The sequence below is a fragment of the Lucilia cuprina genome, chromosome 2 (genome assembly GCF_022045245.1).
Source record: "Lucilia cuprina isolate Lc7/37 chromosome 2, ASM2204524v1, whole genome shotgun sequence".
NCBI classification, from domain to species: domain Eukaryota; kingdom Metazoa; phylum Arthropoda; class Insecta; order Diptera; family Calliphoridae; genus Lucilia; species Lucilia cuprina.
In genome coordinates, this window is record NC_060950.1 from 3,238,740 (window position 1) to 3,256,921 (window position 18,182).

At 26.5% G+C, this 18,182-nt stretch overlaps 1 protein-coding gene across 2 annotated transcripts in view; it reads left to right on the forward strand.

The window, feature by feature from the left end:
* Nucleotides 1-537: 537 nt before the first annotated feature.
* Nucleotides 538-18,182, forward strand: part of LOC111680501 (kinesin-like protein CG14535) — a 124,123-nt gene continuing 106,478 nt past the window's right edge. For both annotated transcript variants that reach the window (XM_046947931.1, XM_046947935.1), the window contains exon 1: nt 538-1,803. The gene's annotated coding sequence lies outside the window, so the exon portion shown is untranslated. The remainder of the gene's footprint in view (nt 1,804-18,182) is intronic.

Sequence of the window (18,182 nt, forward strand, 5' to 3'; positions counted from 1 at the left end):
TGTCTATAGTCTAGTCTATAGTCTAGTCTATAGTCTAGTCTATAGTCTAGTCTATAGTCTAGTCTATAGTCTAGTCTATAGTCTAGTCTATAGTCTAGTCTATAGTCTAGTCTATAGTCTAGTCTATAGTCTAGTCTATAATCTAGTCTATAGTCTAGTTAATGTCTAGTCTAGTCTATAGCATAGTCTAGTCTATAGTATAGTATATAGACTAGACTTTTGGTCTAAAACACGTACAAACATATTGATATCTTAGTAGATATCGAAAAACGCACTCATAAAAACAAAAATATATCAAAAAATTTCTTCATACAGAACCACATCAACCAACCATAACCCCTCATATTAAAAATAAAAACAAAGGAAAAAAGCGAATAGCAGAAACAAAACAAAACACCCAAAAATATAAACAAAACCTTAAACAAACCAACTCAAACCGTTACATCAAACCTTGTCGAAAGCAACCAACAATTTCCCGGCATTTTTCAATAGTTTCATACCAGAATTGTAACAAACAGAAGTTTAGTTTGCCGCGAACATTTCAACTTAAATGTTGTACGAAAACGTGACAACGAAAACCAAATTTCATTAATGGAATAACATTTGGTGAAGAATTGGAATTTTTATAAGAAAAAAAAAGAAAATTATTTTTAATAAGAAAAACGTTAAAATACGTGAGAATGTGATTTCCTTAACGGTGATAAATAAAAAAGTTAACTTACTAATGAAATTGATAAAGTGTTAGTTTTTTTCTCTGTGTTGAACTACGTGTGTGAAGCACCCGACCAGGGCTTATCTACCGCCACCCTCTGGGGTTTTGAAGAATTTATAATATGTGAAAGATATTAAATTTTAATTGATTTACATTTTGATACTTATCTCTGTGTCTATTTTTCAAAAGATAAATATTAAACAAATATTAGGAAAAAGTAAATATTAACGGGTGTATTATAAGGTTTGAGTTGTTATTTCAATTGTTTGATGTACATATTTTCAATAAGAAAAAAAAAATAACTACGTTTTATACATATTGATTATGAGTAGAGCTGTTTAATAAAAGGTATTTTTTTTTGTTAAATAATGATAAATAACTTCAAATAATATTTACTTTAAAACAGTATTTAGTTATAGAAAACAAATAATAAATAAACAAATATGTAAAGCCATAAATATGGGTCACTAAAATGAAAATACATAATAAAACTAATTGTAAATTTCTTAAGCTCTTACTTTTCTGAAATCATAAAAAATTCTTAAATATCAAATAAAAAATTTTGGAAAATTTATAAAGTTAAATTATAACTATAAAACAAAATAAATCTACTCATTGATAACATATGAAAAGTGCTTTTTACATTATAACGGATTAAGTCATCTTAACGATATTTAAGCGCCACTAACGTTACGGTTACAAGTTGAAAAAGAGAAGAAATTCTTATAAAATCCATTTGTATTGAAAAACAAAAATAACATAAAACAAGAAATATTACAAAAAATAACGCAGAAAAAACATAATATTATAACATAACAATTTCGTTGATAAAACGTGTACAAGTACGTGTAAGATGGAAAGGAACAAATAATGCTAACAAGGATTAACAATGGATTACCTGACATAAGCAGCTCCCTAACAGCAACAACAACAATTACAATAACAGCTACGATAACAACTACAACAACATACTACGTACTACTTCCACTTCTGCCACTACTTCTCTATAAGTTTGGCAAAGAAAAGAAAAAACTCCAATTCTTAAGACTTTTCCTTTTTTCTCGATAAATAACCCAGCAGGCAATTAAATGGTAAGTTCAATAGAAATCTTATAAAAAAGGATTAATTTGAATTTAAGTAATAAAAAAATAGTTGTCCGGATTTCATTTATTACTTACTGATCACACAATCGCCGACAATCGGATTAAGATTATCTCTAATTGAAACTTGCAAAAAAATCCAGTCAAGTATCTACAACCAAATAAACACATTGATTACATTTTTTTTTAATATTCAATCGGTTTTAATTTAATGTTAGATGCAAGATCATTTGGGATCAGACTACCAAAATGAGACAAATAAGACTATAATATTATTGACAAAATATTAGTGTGATGATGCCATTTTCTTTGGTTGTAAGCTAAGATAGATTACGATCGTTAAGTTTCATAGAAATTTTCTTAAATCTTTAAAGAAATCGGAATTGAATGACTGCATGTCTTTGTGTAATAGAAACTTTTTTGACATCAAGTTGAGATACGTTAAGATGTCGTTTTTGAAAAAATCAAAACGCGATCCCCAAACTTATCTAAACACTTAAGAAACTAATTCTAATAACACTGCAAATTATTTAGGTTGTGGCGATTGATTGAAAAATCAAAAACTACACTGTTGTCAATTTTAAAAGTAAAATCTAACGACGATTGTATTCGTTGAATTTTATGTAAATTATTGATCATTTGATGAGAAAATCGATATTAGTTTAAAGTTGGCTGCAAGATCATTAATTGGGATCGAACTACTAAAATGCTCAAAATAAGACTATAATTGTATTGCAATGATTCTCTAAGGTTCTAAGTAAAGATCGATTACGATCACCATATCCTGCAATCAATCTGCAAAGAAAGCGGATGTGAATGACTGCGTGCCTTTGTGTACTTAGAACTTTTTTGGTATTAAGTTGAGATACGTTAAGATGGGTTTTAAGGAGAAATAGAAATACAGTTTCCAAACATATCTGAATACAGGACTTTAAACACCAGCCTTATTATATTATAGATCTAAAGCTCGAAAAGAGTGATGGCTTAACATGACATATTTTTTCATGGCGTCTCAAAAACCAAAAACGATAAAATCATAACGATCGTAGCGATCTTAATAAATATTTAGGAGTTTTATTTATTTATGGTGGGGTTGTTTCTTAATTGGTGTATTTCTTCGGAAGTGTGTACATCCTAACTTCAAACTAACTATTTGACAGTCGTTCGAATTTCATAATTGAAGAGAGTTCTATAAAACTAGTGACTCTGGAAGACAGAGATCCAGTTTCAAACTCAATATTTATCTATGCTGAAGGAAGTAATTAACATGATAAAATTTATATAATTTAAAATTAAAAATTTCTTCAAGCCTTTATCGAACTCTTTCTGCAACTTGTCGTGCTTTCGTGAATTCTGCATCAATAGAATGTGTAGCGAAAAGTAATTTAAATGGTGGCAAGTTGTGGATAACTTCTGGTAGTCCTGCAAAAATCAAGCCCAATTATTGTAACAAAACACGCTTACTGGGTTAAAAACGCTTGCAGCATTGATTTTCATTGTATGCGTGTGTACATCTTGTATCAGTTGGTCTTTCGGTATGTTCGAATAACTGCTGCTGTTTGTCTACCAGTCCATTCATCTGTTTCTCTGTTTGTTTGACTCTGTATATTGTCAGATATTATTTGTCCACCACCTACAATCACACAATAAATGCCGAAGCTGAAGAAAACAACATTTTAGCTTTTTATCACATGCCATTATAAGTTAAGATTCTGTATTAATGTTTTATACTTTTTTTATTTTATTTTCGTACTTATTTTTTGCTGCTCTTTCCATTTTTTTTACTTTCTTTAGCTGCCGGCATTTTTTTCTTTTATGGATTTCTTTTACTTATTTATATTTTCGTTATTTTATTTTTTAACTTGCCTTACGAACCTGTAAGTCCTTTTTCATTCTTCATCATTTTTTTGTTCTTTTTATCAACTTTTGCTCATGTTATTGACGAAAAATTCTTTACATTCATTGTTGTACGATATTTTTGTTCAATGTACAAGCTTTGTAAACATTTTTTTTTAATTTTTATGGTAGATTTTTTTTATTAAAAGTATTTTTATACAAAAAATACACCACGCAAAGACAACCAACCAGCACCAGCATTCGCAGAAAAAATGTTAAACAAAGACTATATATAAAAGGTACCAGAGGATATAGTAATTTTAATAATAAATACCATTTTTTGGTTTGTTTCCTTTTCACTATCCTGTGCAAAGGTATAAACTTATTGTAATGACTTTTAATAACAGGAAAAAGTACTCCTTAAAAAAGAAAATAAACAGTTCTTATGAAGGATCTGATGTATAAAAAGGTGCGTTAAGTTGATTTTAATTAAATTTTAAATTTGAATTTAATTTGACAAAGAAAAGTAAAAGGTTTGTGTCATTTGATTAAAAGGAAGTTAAAGTCAATAATTTGTTAATGTTAAGAAAAAAATAATAAAATTGTTTTAAAAATAGCTGTAGAGTTTAAAGTTAAGTTGTATAAGTGACACTTTAAGTTAAAATTCCTGCAATTTGCAGAAAATATCTTCTTTTCCGCATTTCTTGTTGAAACCAAATTTAAAATTCTTATTTGTGGTGGTATTGATACCCTTTAACATTTTTCAGCAATAAAATTATTTGCATTGAACATATTTTTGTTTGTTCGAACGGCTGTGTGTTATGTTGTTTATCTGCTTTTGAGCAGCACAAACAACCAAAGAATTTAAGTTACATTAAGAACGTGCAGCACATAAATTAGTGCACAATCAATTAGTAGCATGCAGCATTCTACATAAAAATTGTCAGAAAAAAAAGAAGCAAACGAAGAACTACTTGAAGAACCCCTTAAATAAAAGTATACAAAAAGAGGAAATCAACGCACATTTCTTAAACTCAAATCATCATTGATGATTTGCTTTATTTTCCCTTAAGAGCCATGCAACACAACTACTGCTGCTGGCTTTTTTTAGCCTTCAACAACGGAAGGAGTTGGATGCCGCAGTGGATGTAAATAAATTCGTATTGAACAGCAATTCAATTAAATTCTATATACTATTCGTTCTCTCGATTTTTTTCTTTTGTTCTTAAGTGTTTCAATATTTTGAATCTCTTATTTTCAGTTGTTTTCATCTCTGGTACAATTGAAATCGTTTTCATAAGTATCATACACTTTATTTTAGCAAAGTCTGTGGAATACACTCAGTTGGCAAATGTTGGTAAATTATCATCTCTCTGTGATAATAATTTTAAAACGTAATCTTAAAAAAATTAACTTTTAATTGATTTATTGTAAAATTACGGAGTTCAGAATGTTTTGTTATATTAAACAAATTTTAATTGATTTAACAAATTTTTAATTGATTTAATAAAAAGCTTATTCAATAAATTTTGCCAATTATTTACGAAATCAAATCATTAAATTTTTCTCAAAAAATATGTATTCTATAAATTAATATAATAATTTTGAATAGTTAATGAACTATTTTGTAGTATTTTGACTAGTTGAATTTTTGGACATTTGTCTAGTCTATGAACTGTCATTATGAGTAGTCTATTGATTGTTCTATGGACTAGTATTCTAACTAGCCTAAGTAATCATCTTTCGACTAGCCTACGAACCAGTCTATAGAGAAATCTTTTGACTAGTCAATACTGAACTAGTTAGAGTATAAGTACATTAGTTTCGAAACAAACCTGTTCAGCAATCTATTGACTATACCCCAGTAAAATATTTTCAGTCGAATAAGAATAAGTAGTTATTCACCCAAAAAGTAACTACTTACACTTTTCCCCATATTACTTGCCTACTTACCGGGTATGTAAAGATTTTGCTGAGTACAGGTTAAAACCATCAAATGAATGATGAAAAAATCTAAACAAGTGTTTGGCATATTCAGTATTATACTTAACATTTTCTTTGAGTGTATAATTCACATAAATTGCGTATAGAGAAGGAGTATATAAAAATTTCGTATGAAATAAACTTTACAAACACAAAATTCCATTTAGGATTTAAAGTTATTTAAGACTTTTAAGAACCTCATAATTTTTGTGTGTTGGAAATGAAATGGTTTTTCAGCTAATTAATTACAATAAAGTAATTCAAACGAAGCGGGATTATATACAATTACTTTTGGTATAATCATCAAATCATCGACATCAGCAACAACATCATCAACATCGACTCCGTCATTGGCAATATTATGAGGCATATGGTATCATGGAAATTAATGTAACACAGCTAATTACATTTCAACAAACACTTAAGGCTAAAAAACTCTTTTTAACACATTAACATTTGGTTGATTTCACAAGTAAATAATAAAACAAATTTTACAAAATACATTTATTAAAAAAAGAGGTAGGAAAAATCGTAATGATATGTATTTGTCAAAAGAATGAGTGAGTGGCGTCACAATTCTGTCACATCATTTAAAGGCAACAGATACAAATGGTTTTTTATAAACAAATATTTTTTCAATTTTATTGTTTATAAATCCCTTTAGTTATATTAAAGACACTTACAACTATTTAGAAAAAGTAAAATTGGCATTCTGTCTGTCATTCATACTTGTGAGTATGAAGTACCTGACTGCCAACACACGTCTCTACTATTAAACACATTTAGCATGGTAATTTAACGCAATTATTAAACGTAGTTGTTGTTGTGTGTATGTTTTTTAGGTTGGATCTCATATGGGGATTTTTACTGTCTTTATTATTTTATATTTCTTTTTTGCATTTGTCAGTTTTTGTAGCAGTTTTTCTTGTGTGGAATTGTTTATGCAATGTAGAAAAAATTATCACTACAAACTTACAAAGTTACATAAATAAAATACCTATTTGACCAGACAATCTTATTGAAATATTTCTATAAACTAATTATTTAATTAAATTTTATTAAAATTTTATTGCAAAATTGCATTAAAAAACATGATATTTTTATAAAGTGAAAATTTTATTAAAAATTTTCTACAAAGAAAAAAATGTATAGGAAATTTTCTATAAGAAACTAATTTTATATGAACTTTTTCATATACAAAATGATTTCGAAAATTTTCTATTAATAAAAATTTTTATCGGAAATTTTCCATAAAGAAAATTTTTATCAAACATTTTCTATAAATAGAAAATTTTGTCGAAATTTTTCTATAAAGAGAAGGATTTGTTAAACATTTGTTACAAGAAGAAACTTATTTCAAAAATTTTTATAAAAAATTTTCGTTCTGAAATTTTTTATATAGAGAAAATTTTATGATTAATGTTCTATAAAGAAAACATTTGTAGAATATTTTCTACAAAGATAATTTTTCGAACATTTTCTATAAATAGAAAATTTTGTCGAAATAATAATAAATAAAAATAATATTTTATTAAAATTTTTTTATACAGAGAACATTTTATAAATTTTTTTTTAAATGAATCAAAACTTTGAAATAACGAAATATTTTTATCGAAAATTTTCATTTAAGAAATTTTTTAAATACAAAATTTTATCAAATATTTTCTAAAAATATAAATTTTTACGAAAATTTTAAATCATTTTCTCCAAACAGAATATTATGTGGAAATATTTTTATAAAAAGAAAATTTTATTAAAAATGTTCTATAAAGAAAATATTTTATCGAAAATTTACTTCAAAGAGAAAATTGTATAGACAATTTTTACAAAAAGAAAATTTATAAAAAATGTTTTAAGAGAGAAAATTTATTGAACATTTTTTATAAAGAAATTTTGAAAATAAAAACAAAATTTTGTTGAGATTTTCTATATAGAGCAAATTTTATTGAAAATTTACTATCAAGAGAATATTTTCTGCAAAGAGAAAAATAATATCGAACATTTTTAATAACATCTTCTATAAAGAAAATTTTATCGTAATTTTTTCTAAAAGGAGGAAATTTTATCGACAATATTCTATATATATGAAAATTTATCAAAAGTTCGCATTTTGATCAAAAAATTTCTCTAAAGTTATATTTCATAAAAAAAATTATTTTAATTGCTATTTAAAATAAAGTCGTTAAAAAGAAAATTTTATAGAAAACTTTTTTAAAAAGAGTAATTTTTTTCGAACATTTTTTATAAAGGGATAGTTTTATCGAACGTATTCTATAAGAAGAAATTTTTATTAAATACTTTCATTAACCTCTGGACTTTTTAAGGATATGATTTTTCCATATTTTGACATATAACGATCATTTTCGATGAATAATGGAAAAGGCGTTTTCGAAGGATTTCGCAGGATATTATAATTTTATCAAATTCTAAAGATTAACGTATTTTTCTTTCGAAATAATTATTTACTATAGCTGTGTATTCAAAATAACGCTCTAAATCGAGAAAATTTTAAAATAATCTTTACTTTACACGCAAAAGTGCAAAATTTATAATTTTTTTATAAAGAGAAAATTTCAATAAAAATGTTCTATAAAAAGTAAACTTTATCAAAAAATGTTCTACTAAAACAAAATTAAGAAAGACAACTTGATCAACTGGGTTTAGCTATCTTTTTAAAGATTTGAGTCAACTGCCTGAAACATTTAGAACAAACCCAACCATATGAGAAATTCATTTGTTACACATTTATTTAGCATGCAAATACATATTTCTTAACCAAAATGTATAAATGTAAATATTTTATATAACATTTTTACCTCTGAAAAAATATAAAGTTAAAAGAAGTGCGGTACTTTTTGCCGTGTGTGTGAAATAATTTTATGAGAACATTATACAATATTTTTAGTACTCGTATCTTTCAATTGTGAAACGTTATGTGAGTGAGAATGGTTACATTTATACTTTATTTATATTTGTTACACCCATAAAAAACCAAAACATTTACGGATGTGTTTTGCATGTTTAATTAAATTTTATTTTTGGAAAATACTCATAGTAACAGACAGAGGTAAATACTTCTTACAAGATTTCATGTGACAAAAAGAGTATAGAGATTGTTAAATGCCAAAAAACATCTTGCCCTAGATAATAACCATTTGGCAGTTAATATTATTTTAACACAATCATAAAGTATCTGTCTATACAATCGTAAATGTAGTCAAATAAAAAAGCTCTTAGAGATAAATTAAGACTTTTTAGGAGTTTGAGTTTGTAAAGAAAAGTTCAAGCCAAACGATATTCGTAAGTTTAAAACTCTTGTAAGTTTTTGGCACTACTATCATACTTTTCATATTTCCTTTTTTTCGATTTATATTATCACAAATATTATCGATTTAACGACCACTTTGCGTCCACTCCCTTATCGAACGTGTTAAAATGTTTTCAAGTTTTCTACTTTGTCATCTAAAAACACTCAAACCTAACAGAAGCATTTTGAAAAACGCAACACACAATTTAGTGGCTGCGTGTGCGCGCCCTCCCGTGTTATTTGTCATAATTTAAACTGATTTTCGAAATGTGGCAGGTACATAAAAACTCGTATACGATGCACGTTAATGGCCACTTATGGTGAGATAAATGTCAAAACATAATTCAAATAAAATGAAAACAAAAAAATATTCAATACGGGAATAATCACAGTAAAACCAATAATAAAACAAAATAATAGCTGGAGAAGAAAAAAAGCAATAATAATATAAATCTACAATTTATTTACATATTTAAACAATCATCGTTAGTCGTGTGAGTAGATTACGATAAAAGTGTCAAAGAATGTTAATTTATATTTTATTAGGGGGGAGACTTGGTGCTTAACATCTTCAGTAAGAAAAGTATCTTTCTTTTTTTGTGTCTCTAGTATACTAATGTATGCAGAAATGTAATTTAGTGCTAAGTATGTAGAAATAATTTGTGTGAATGTTGTTTGTAAGTGTTAGTAAGTATATTGTTTTATTTAAATTGTCTTTTTTCCAAAAGAAAGTTTTTTTTTTTCATTTCCAGTAAAATAGAACAGACGACCAGGAAGGTGAGTCAAAAGATGTTTAATCATTTTAAGTGATTTTTTTTCTACACTCGACTCGACTCGACTCTGCCAGAAACGCCACAATCGCTTTTACATGAAAACTAAAGTGTTGTGTTAGAGTGTGTGACTTGGTAGTGTTGTCTGCAATACACTCAGAGAAGTTTGTTGTTAGAGAAATATTGTTTGAAGTTCTGATCTAGTTTTATAGAGGATCATGACTTTCGGTGTGTCTTTATTATTTAATATGAATACTACAAATCGAAAGAGATTAAGATCAGATTTCTTCTTCAGCCCTCACTCTTTAGCCAAGTGGAAGTCGAGATCAAGCAGTTAATATCATTCATATTAAATTTTTTCACTCCCATGATCTTTTACACTTTTTCGGAGCTGACCATTACATCTCCGACTTTAATAGATGATCTTGACAATTTTTTCTTATCGTTCGATCTTTTACAAAGATCGAACATTAAGAAAAAAATCTATAAATTTAAGACGACGGATCTTAAACAAAAGCTTAAATGAAAAGCTTGTGATTAATTAAATTATGAAGAGTTCAAGACCCATGAACTTTTTCACTTTAGCCGAGCTGACCATTTTTTGACTTTTCAAAAGCTTCTCGTTACCATCCGATTTTAAGGAAATCATGCCTCATGATCTCTCTTACTTTGAAACCTCATTCGGTTTTGCTATTTCTGATTAATACAACATTTAAGCTCTCACTCTTTGGCCGACCAGATCAACCCGCACATATCTAATTTTAAAAGTCTCATGAGCTTTTACACTTTGGCCCTGCAAAATGATGTTTTTTTATATTAGTAAATTCAATAAAATAACTGATAAAAAGGAAGGACCAACCAAACTGGTTCTATATTTCAAAAATGATGGAACAAGGATTACTAACGAAGAACTTCAGGCAGATTATCTAAAGGAAACAGCTTATCTGAGAATGTTTTGAAGTGTCTAGCATCATTGTAGCCTTCCAACGAATAACAGATCTTTGGTGTTTATAATGAGGAGAAATGACTTATGTGTTTTAAAAAATATCTGATGTAATATTTAAGTCTCGATCTAGAGATATTTGAACAATATTTCATAATAAGAAAATGTTTGAGTGTGTAGATATAATTTAAACTGCAAATGAGATTTATTCTGAAAATATACGGTAAGGAATTCCCAGACATCTTGAGTTAAAATTGCAATATATTAAAGGAAACACGATGTATTACTTTTCCTATGACAAACTCAAACTTTATTAAAAATGGGGAGTTCTGTTATAAATTTTAAATTTGGGGTATTTTATTATGAGAGATTCTATCAGTGATCGTGACTCTATATTAGAAAATGTGATGAAGAGAAGGAACAGAAATATAGAAAACAGCTCGTGCTGAAGAGTATTTAAAGGTGAATTTTGTAAACGATAACTGATTAGGTTTTAGCTCACGAAATACAACTAATGTTTTTATCTCGTTTTCTTTCAGTGTATTTAAAGTTTTTATAGCTATTTGTGCCTTTAATGAAATTTCAAAGATTTTTAACTAATGAATTTATTATCATATAGTTTTTTTGTGTTCGTTACTTTTGTATTTCTGGAAAAACAAGTGTAGTATTTTTCAAGTTTTTTTTTTCTTCATCTTCACAACAAATCAATTTCGAAACGCATTAGAAGCGTGTAGTGAAAACAAAAACAAATGGTATGATGGTGGCGTCAAATATTTGTCTACCAAGGTGTCTACAACTCTATACATACAAATAGATAAGTTTCAGCTCTTTTAGGGTTTAAGACAAAATTTCCATTTATTAAATGTTTAAATTATCAAGTAAATATCGTAGAATAAAAATTTATTAGTATTTTTTTTTTCTCAACTAAAAAGAATAGAAAATAATGATTTGTTTTAAGGTACACACGAGCAAGATTAGTTAGTATAAATGACAATGACGATGACAGCTTTAGTATAATATTGCTGGCGTCTTTGGGTAGAATTTCTATGAGTGTAAATAGGTAGATGTTGTTGTTGTTGTGCGATTGATTGTTTGTTTGCAATTATGTTAATGTTTGAATATTTAATGAATTTCAATACAATAAAATACTGCTGCTGCCATTTACAAAAAGGGGCAAAATTACGTTGATTATTGAATTGTTCGAATAATAAATTTTAAATTAAAATATTTTTCAGTTGTTTTGGGGGATTTTAAACAGAAAGGAGTCATTCATTTAAGTGTTATTTTAGTGGATAATTTGTGTTTAATGTGCATTTATTTTTCCGGTTTTATATAAGAATTTGACTGAAGTGAAATTCTTTTCTTTGACATTTTCACTTCCTGTTAAATAACTAACTGGGGAGTTGTCGTCTTGTCTGTAAGATTTTTAATTTATTGTAAAAAGTCCAGCATGTTTATTTTTGAGGTATATATATTTAAGATTTCAATTAAGTCTGTAAAATTTGTTTAAGAATTATTCTAAAATTGTTATCAAGTACTTATTTAAGGCAACTACTTGAACACTGTCGGTATTCAAGTGCTTGTTTAATTTGAGTAGGTTTATTTGATATTTCAATATTGTTAAGGAGACAATAAACGTTGCGTATGAGATTGACATTTAAAATTTATTTCAAATTTAAATTAACATAACTTTTAATAAGAAAAAGGATTACATTCTTCGTTTGCTTTAAATGTAATAAAAATGTTGATTTAATATATAACATCACTTATGAAAAGTAGCATTATCTGAATAAGTTCCACAATTTCACTAGAAAGTGTTTTAATAAAATCTTTTACCCATCATTAGTAATCAGTATCAACCGTGTAGGTATATTGGAGTGTAACCAATGAAGCAATAAATTCGATAATATAGAGATTAACATTATGACTTTCAACAGTGTTAGGACCATATTAGTTGATGGGGTTAAATATAATGTCGAATTGGACTCCATAATGTCCGAATATTCTTCCAGCATTAATTGTTACATCATATTGGTAGCAGGCAAAACCGTTCGACGAACTATCTACAGGAAACAATGTTTCTGAAGATTGGACAATAATTTATTTTATTTTAAGATTATAATTTCTTTCACAGATTGTTTTTTACCATCAGATCAGCCTATTGTTTTTTCTTTCAACCTAATCTAACCTTTCTTGAAAAAATCATATAATATTTGCTTAAACTATTTCTAACAAAATAACTTCATAATTTTAATTAAAAGTTTGTTTTATTTCAGTTACTTTGTTATTAAACAAATATATAAAGTATGTAAATAGTTTTTTTGTTTAAACAATAAAAACAAATCTTATGTTTATTCTAATTTTTAATGACATTAATAATTTATTTGTCTATGAAGTTTACATATTTGTTTTGCTAAATTCTTGTTAATATTTTTCCTATCGCCTTAAACCCTTTATATTAAGTCTAATAAAATTGTCTTGTATCTTTAGTAACTATATTTTTTTTTGTAATTTTTTTCTATTTAACTTTTAAGTTTATTGTTATTTCTGTTTTCTTTAATCTTTTGTTTATTGTTTTTTTCTCGTTTTAACTTCCTTCGTAAATATACACATCATGTGAAAGAAATCCTTTTGCAAATAAATGCAAATATTTTTTTGCACTAAGGCAGGCATGTGTGAGGGTTGTTTTAGTATTTATTATCTAAGATGGAGTTATGTAAAGGAGTCAAATCTTTTAAGGTTAATATAAAAATAATAAACAACTGAGAAATTTTACTCTGTACTGTTTTTGACTAACCACCTGGTTGGCTTTAATAAGGCTTTCATCCTGGATGTACTCTTTGTAAACGAGGGTGAAAATAATCGTCATATTAGTGTCCCCTTTGTTAGCGAGAGAGTAGACAAGTTAAAGCAAAAGATAAACTTTTGATTCAAGAAGTCGAGGATTACAAGAACTATGGTTTGTAATTCATTCCATAGGATAACTTATTAAACAGATGTTAATTTTTATTTTATAAAATTTTGTTATTTTGAAAATTTTTGCCTTTAAAGTTGTGTAATCTTACTCTGGTTATCTTTAATATGTTTTCTCTGTAAACTCCATATACAATTTTCATTTTTCATAGATTATTTACTTGCATCTTGTAGACCCTAGACTGTCAAAAGTTTATGTTAAAGTTTAGCTAAAGGAATTACAATACAGATACCAAAAAAATTTCTGCACATAAATACATACATATATAACTAAACATACAACGACTCTATCTCTCTATTGTAGAATTTCATGAATGGATTATAAGTAAAATGTATGAAAATTTACAGTGAACAAAAATATTATACAGACAAATATAGGAAAAGAAGGAATAATTTTGGAACATTAATAAATATCCCAGCAAAAACTAGATAATGGCATTCAATTGTAATTACTTACCTAATAACATACATTGCAATGACTATTACATAAAGTCTGGATTACATAGAAGTAGTCTAATAAGGTCTTAGTAATAATGTGTTTTGAAAATACATTCTATTTCATTAACCCTCTTGCCTGTGAAGCAGTATACTTTTTTTATACGACTTATGCTCATAATTTCAACAAATAGGTATCTATCAGTGCATAGTTACCTTTGGTGTAAAAATATTTGATAATTTTAATCCATAGATAATGATTTAAAATACATGTCAACTTATCCCTTTGGTAAAGTTACCTACTAGTTATTTTACACTGTATATCTATTTGTTGAAATTACAAACATTACAACATCACCGTGTTCAATAATGACTTAAAATGCTATTGTGTAAGTAACTTTTAGCAATGAAAGTTTTTGCTGGGATCTTTTTATTTTTGAATTTGTTAGAGAAAGAGTTCCAGCTTTTCACTGTCACATCTACATTGGTCTGATTCGGTTCTGTCAATTTCATTTTATCACAGACTTCTAATTGGAAGCTAGTGTTATGATTAGTTATGATTACAGTTCGGTTTAATTTTACGCAACACGTTGGGTTATAATTATTTTTCCCGCTTTTAAGTGAGGATCCTCAGACCTAATTTGTCTTTTAGTTTGGAATCATAAGTTTAATGACAGATTTCCGCAGATAGTGGAAAAAGCAATGTTAATAAATTGTTGGAATAATTTTGTCAGCAACTGTAAGTGTATGCCACACATCAACCATAAATGTTGTTTTATATTCAAAAGTAAAATAGAATAATACAAGTATTACATTTTCTATACTTCTTTTTTTAAGAATTCTAAACTCATAAAAAATGCATTAAAAATTATCTTTACAAAAATAAAACTAAAAACCTAAAATACTCTTCTTAAAGTCTTGAATACCAAAGAATTTTAGTTGAAAAATATTTAAATAATAGTTATTAATGAAAAAGGTAGAGACATTAATGACTGAAAAGAAAAATCCAATTTTTTTTTAAGAAAACCATAATCTAAAATATTATGATTAATTTTTGTTCCAAAACATTTATTATTTTTAAATGCAAAACATTTCAAAAAAATAAAAATAATGGGAAAATTTTCCAAGTTTTTCTTAGAATTTTAAAAATTTAATGTTGCCTTTATTTTAGCACTTAAAACAAACTTAATTACCTACTTCGACCACTACTCATACTCATTTCCGTTCATTTTTACTTTAAACAAATTTCTAATTGAGGGCAACTATTAAGAGGTCATTTTATTTGTTAAAGTAATTTCCGATTTAAATTGTTTATAAAAACCATAAAATATATTTCTTTATCTTGAAAAATAAAAATAAAATATTTAAATTTTAGAGAGAGAGGTACATAAAGTAAAGTAAAAATTTACTCAATTGAAAAGATGGCAATCTGTTTATTGGCATTTTGTTAAGGGAATTCTACTATTTCTATTAATTTAATTGATATGTAAAATACAGATAAATTTTTGTTAGCTTTCTCTATGATTTTTTACAGATAAAAAGTTAATTGAAAAACATTCAAAATAATACAAAGAAATTAACAAATATATAAAAAAAATATTAGAAATAGTTAAATGGATTTTTTTAAGAAATTTCAAAGGAATTTAAAATTTAATCCAAATAATACTCGAACTGGTAATAAAGCAAATCTTATATTAATAATAATTAGATACGGAATACCAATTCAAAAATGATAAATTACACTCAATTTCAGCATGACAAACCAGTAGTAAATTAATACCGCTACATTTGTCCTGCTATTATAATAATAATAAAATTCACACATAAGTATGTCAAAATTATGTTAACCACTTTTAACAGGTTTACGCTTAAAGTGTCTGTCTTTAAATAAAATATTCGTTAATCTACCCAGCTCATCTCAGTATTTATAACTTTTAATGCTTAAAGGTTATATTACATTTTTTATGACTCCGCCAACATTGGCCGCCATATTTTATGCTTATATAGTTAATTAAATTCAATCTTATTTTTTATGTCTTTTACGGCGAAAAAAGGTCTATAATAATTTGAATTTGATAAATTTGATTCGTTTTCTGGTGTGTGCATTAAAATCAATAAACATTTTATGATAATCTTGTATTTTGTCTTACAATTAATTATCACTGTTTAACATATTAAAGATAAAATTGTTAAGGTAAATAAAAAATAAACCATAAATAAAAGTTTGAAATTTGTTTAAATGTTACAGTTGTGAAGGTATTATTGTAAGAAGGGAATGTGGGAGACACTTGAGACTTTTTTTTAACGGAAATTAAAAACATATTTTTTCTTACACAAAAAATGTGAATTTTAACACAAAAACACAACACAATTTTTACACAAAATGTATTTTTAACACAAGAAGTCACTTTGAACTAAACTATTTCCTTCACACAAATATTATTATTTTATACAAGAGTCCCTTACATACATATGTATAAAGTAATTTTAACACAATGTTTTTCACACAACAGTGTTTTTAACATTACATTTACACAAAATGACATTGATTGTAATATTTACGCATATCGTATACAAAATTTCACAAGATTTAACATTTTGCACAGGATTTAATTTGCTTCACAAATTTACCCTTTTACAAATGTAAAAGGTTACGGATAATGAAGTTGCTTAAACACCAAAGTAACTTTTTACACAAAAATCAGTTTTCATACAAAAGTCACTATTTATACAAAAAAATACCTTTTACGTCACCTTTTACACAAAAGTCTCTTGTTACACAAATCTTTTTACACAAATATTACTTTTTACACAAAAGTCTTTTTCACAGAAAAGTCACAAAAGTCACTTTTGACGTAAAAAGTGCCTTTTTTACAAAACATTAGCTTACACCAAGGTTTTTTGTTATTCACTTTTTACACAAATTTTACTTTTTACAAAAAAGTCACTTTGTACACAAAATTCACTTTTTACACAAACGTTACTTATTAAAGAAAAGTCACTTTTAGCACAAATGTCATTTTTAGCACAAAATTTGCACAAGTCGCTTTTTACACAAAAGTCACTTTTAACACAAAGTAATTTTTTACTTTAAAGTCACTTTTTACACAAAACTAAACTTTTTACCCTTAAGAAAACTTTTTATACAAATCATCTCTATTAACAATAAAAACCAATTTCTTCATTTTTCCCCATTTTAGGGAAAAATTCCTATTAAACTGTGAATATGAATAAAATATAAAACCTTTGCCACAGTTTGTGTAAAAACAAAATAAACTGCTGTTAAACACCAATCAGAAAAAAAATACAACAAAGTGACAACAAATTAGTTGTACAACGACACGAATATAAAAATAATAAAATAAATGTTAAAAAAATACAAAATATTAAACCATAAAATAAAAACCTCAAACAATTTTTTACGATTATTTTTAACGTTCAACACTAAACAACACCACACCAAATAGTCAAAGCGTGGTTCTGTTAATTTTGTCCACAACAAACTCCCTGCAACGCAACACAACAATCTTGTTGGCAAGAATGTTGTACGAAACGAAAATATGTATAAATTTCAGAATGAGCCGAACGTACGTAAAAATGAAATGCATTTATGAAAATCTAAATAACACAATTTATGAATGCGATACAACTTGTATAGTGAAATAAAAATATAAAGAGAATCGTAAAAAAATTATACATTTGTTGTTTTGTTAATAATTTTTTATGGTTTTTTATCCCTTTTGGTAACAAAAAAAAACGTTCCAAGACTTTTGTATGGTCTGACTGACTGACTTGAATGTATGAATGATTTCTTCCTGTGTTTTCTTAATGTATTTTGTATACTTTTTCTTGGTATATTTTGGAAATAAAACGTTTCGACACCTATAAAAATGTTGTAAAAACAGCAGATTTTATTTTATATTTTATTTCATGTAAAACCAACATTAGCAACAATTGAGCCGATAGTTTTTTATGTTTATTATTATTATTTTGTTTGAAAATAAAATACGCGCTTTAGTTTTTTTCACATTGTAGCAATAACACATTCATCATCATCATAATTTATTTTTTTGTTTACCAACTACTTGCAACATGTTGTATGTACGTATAGCTCTACACCTTC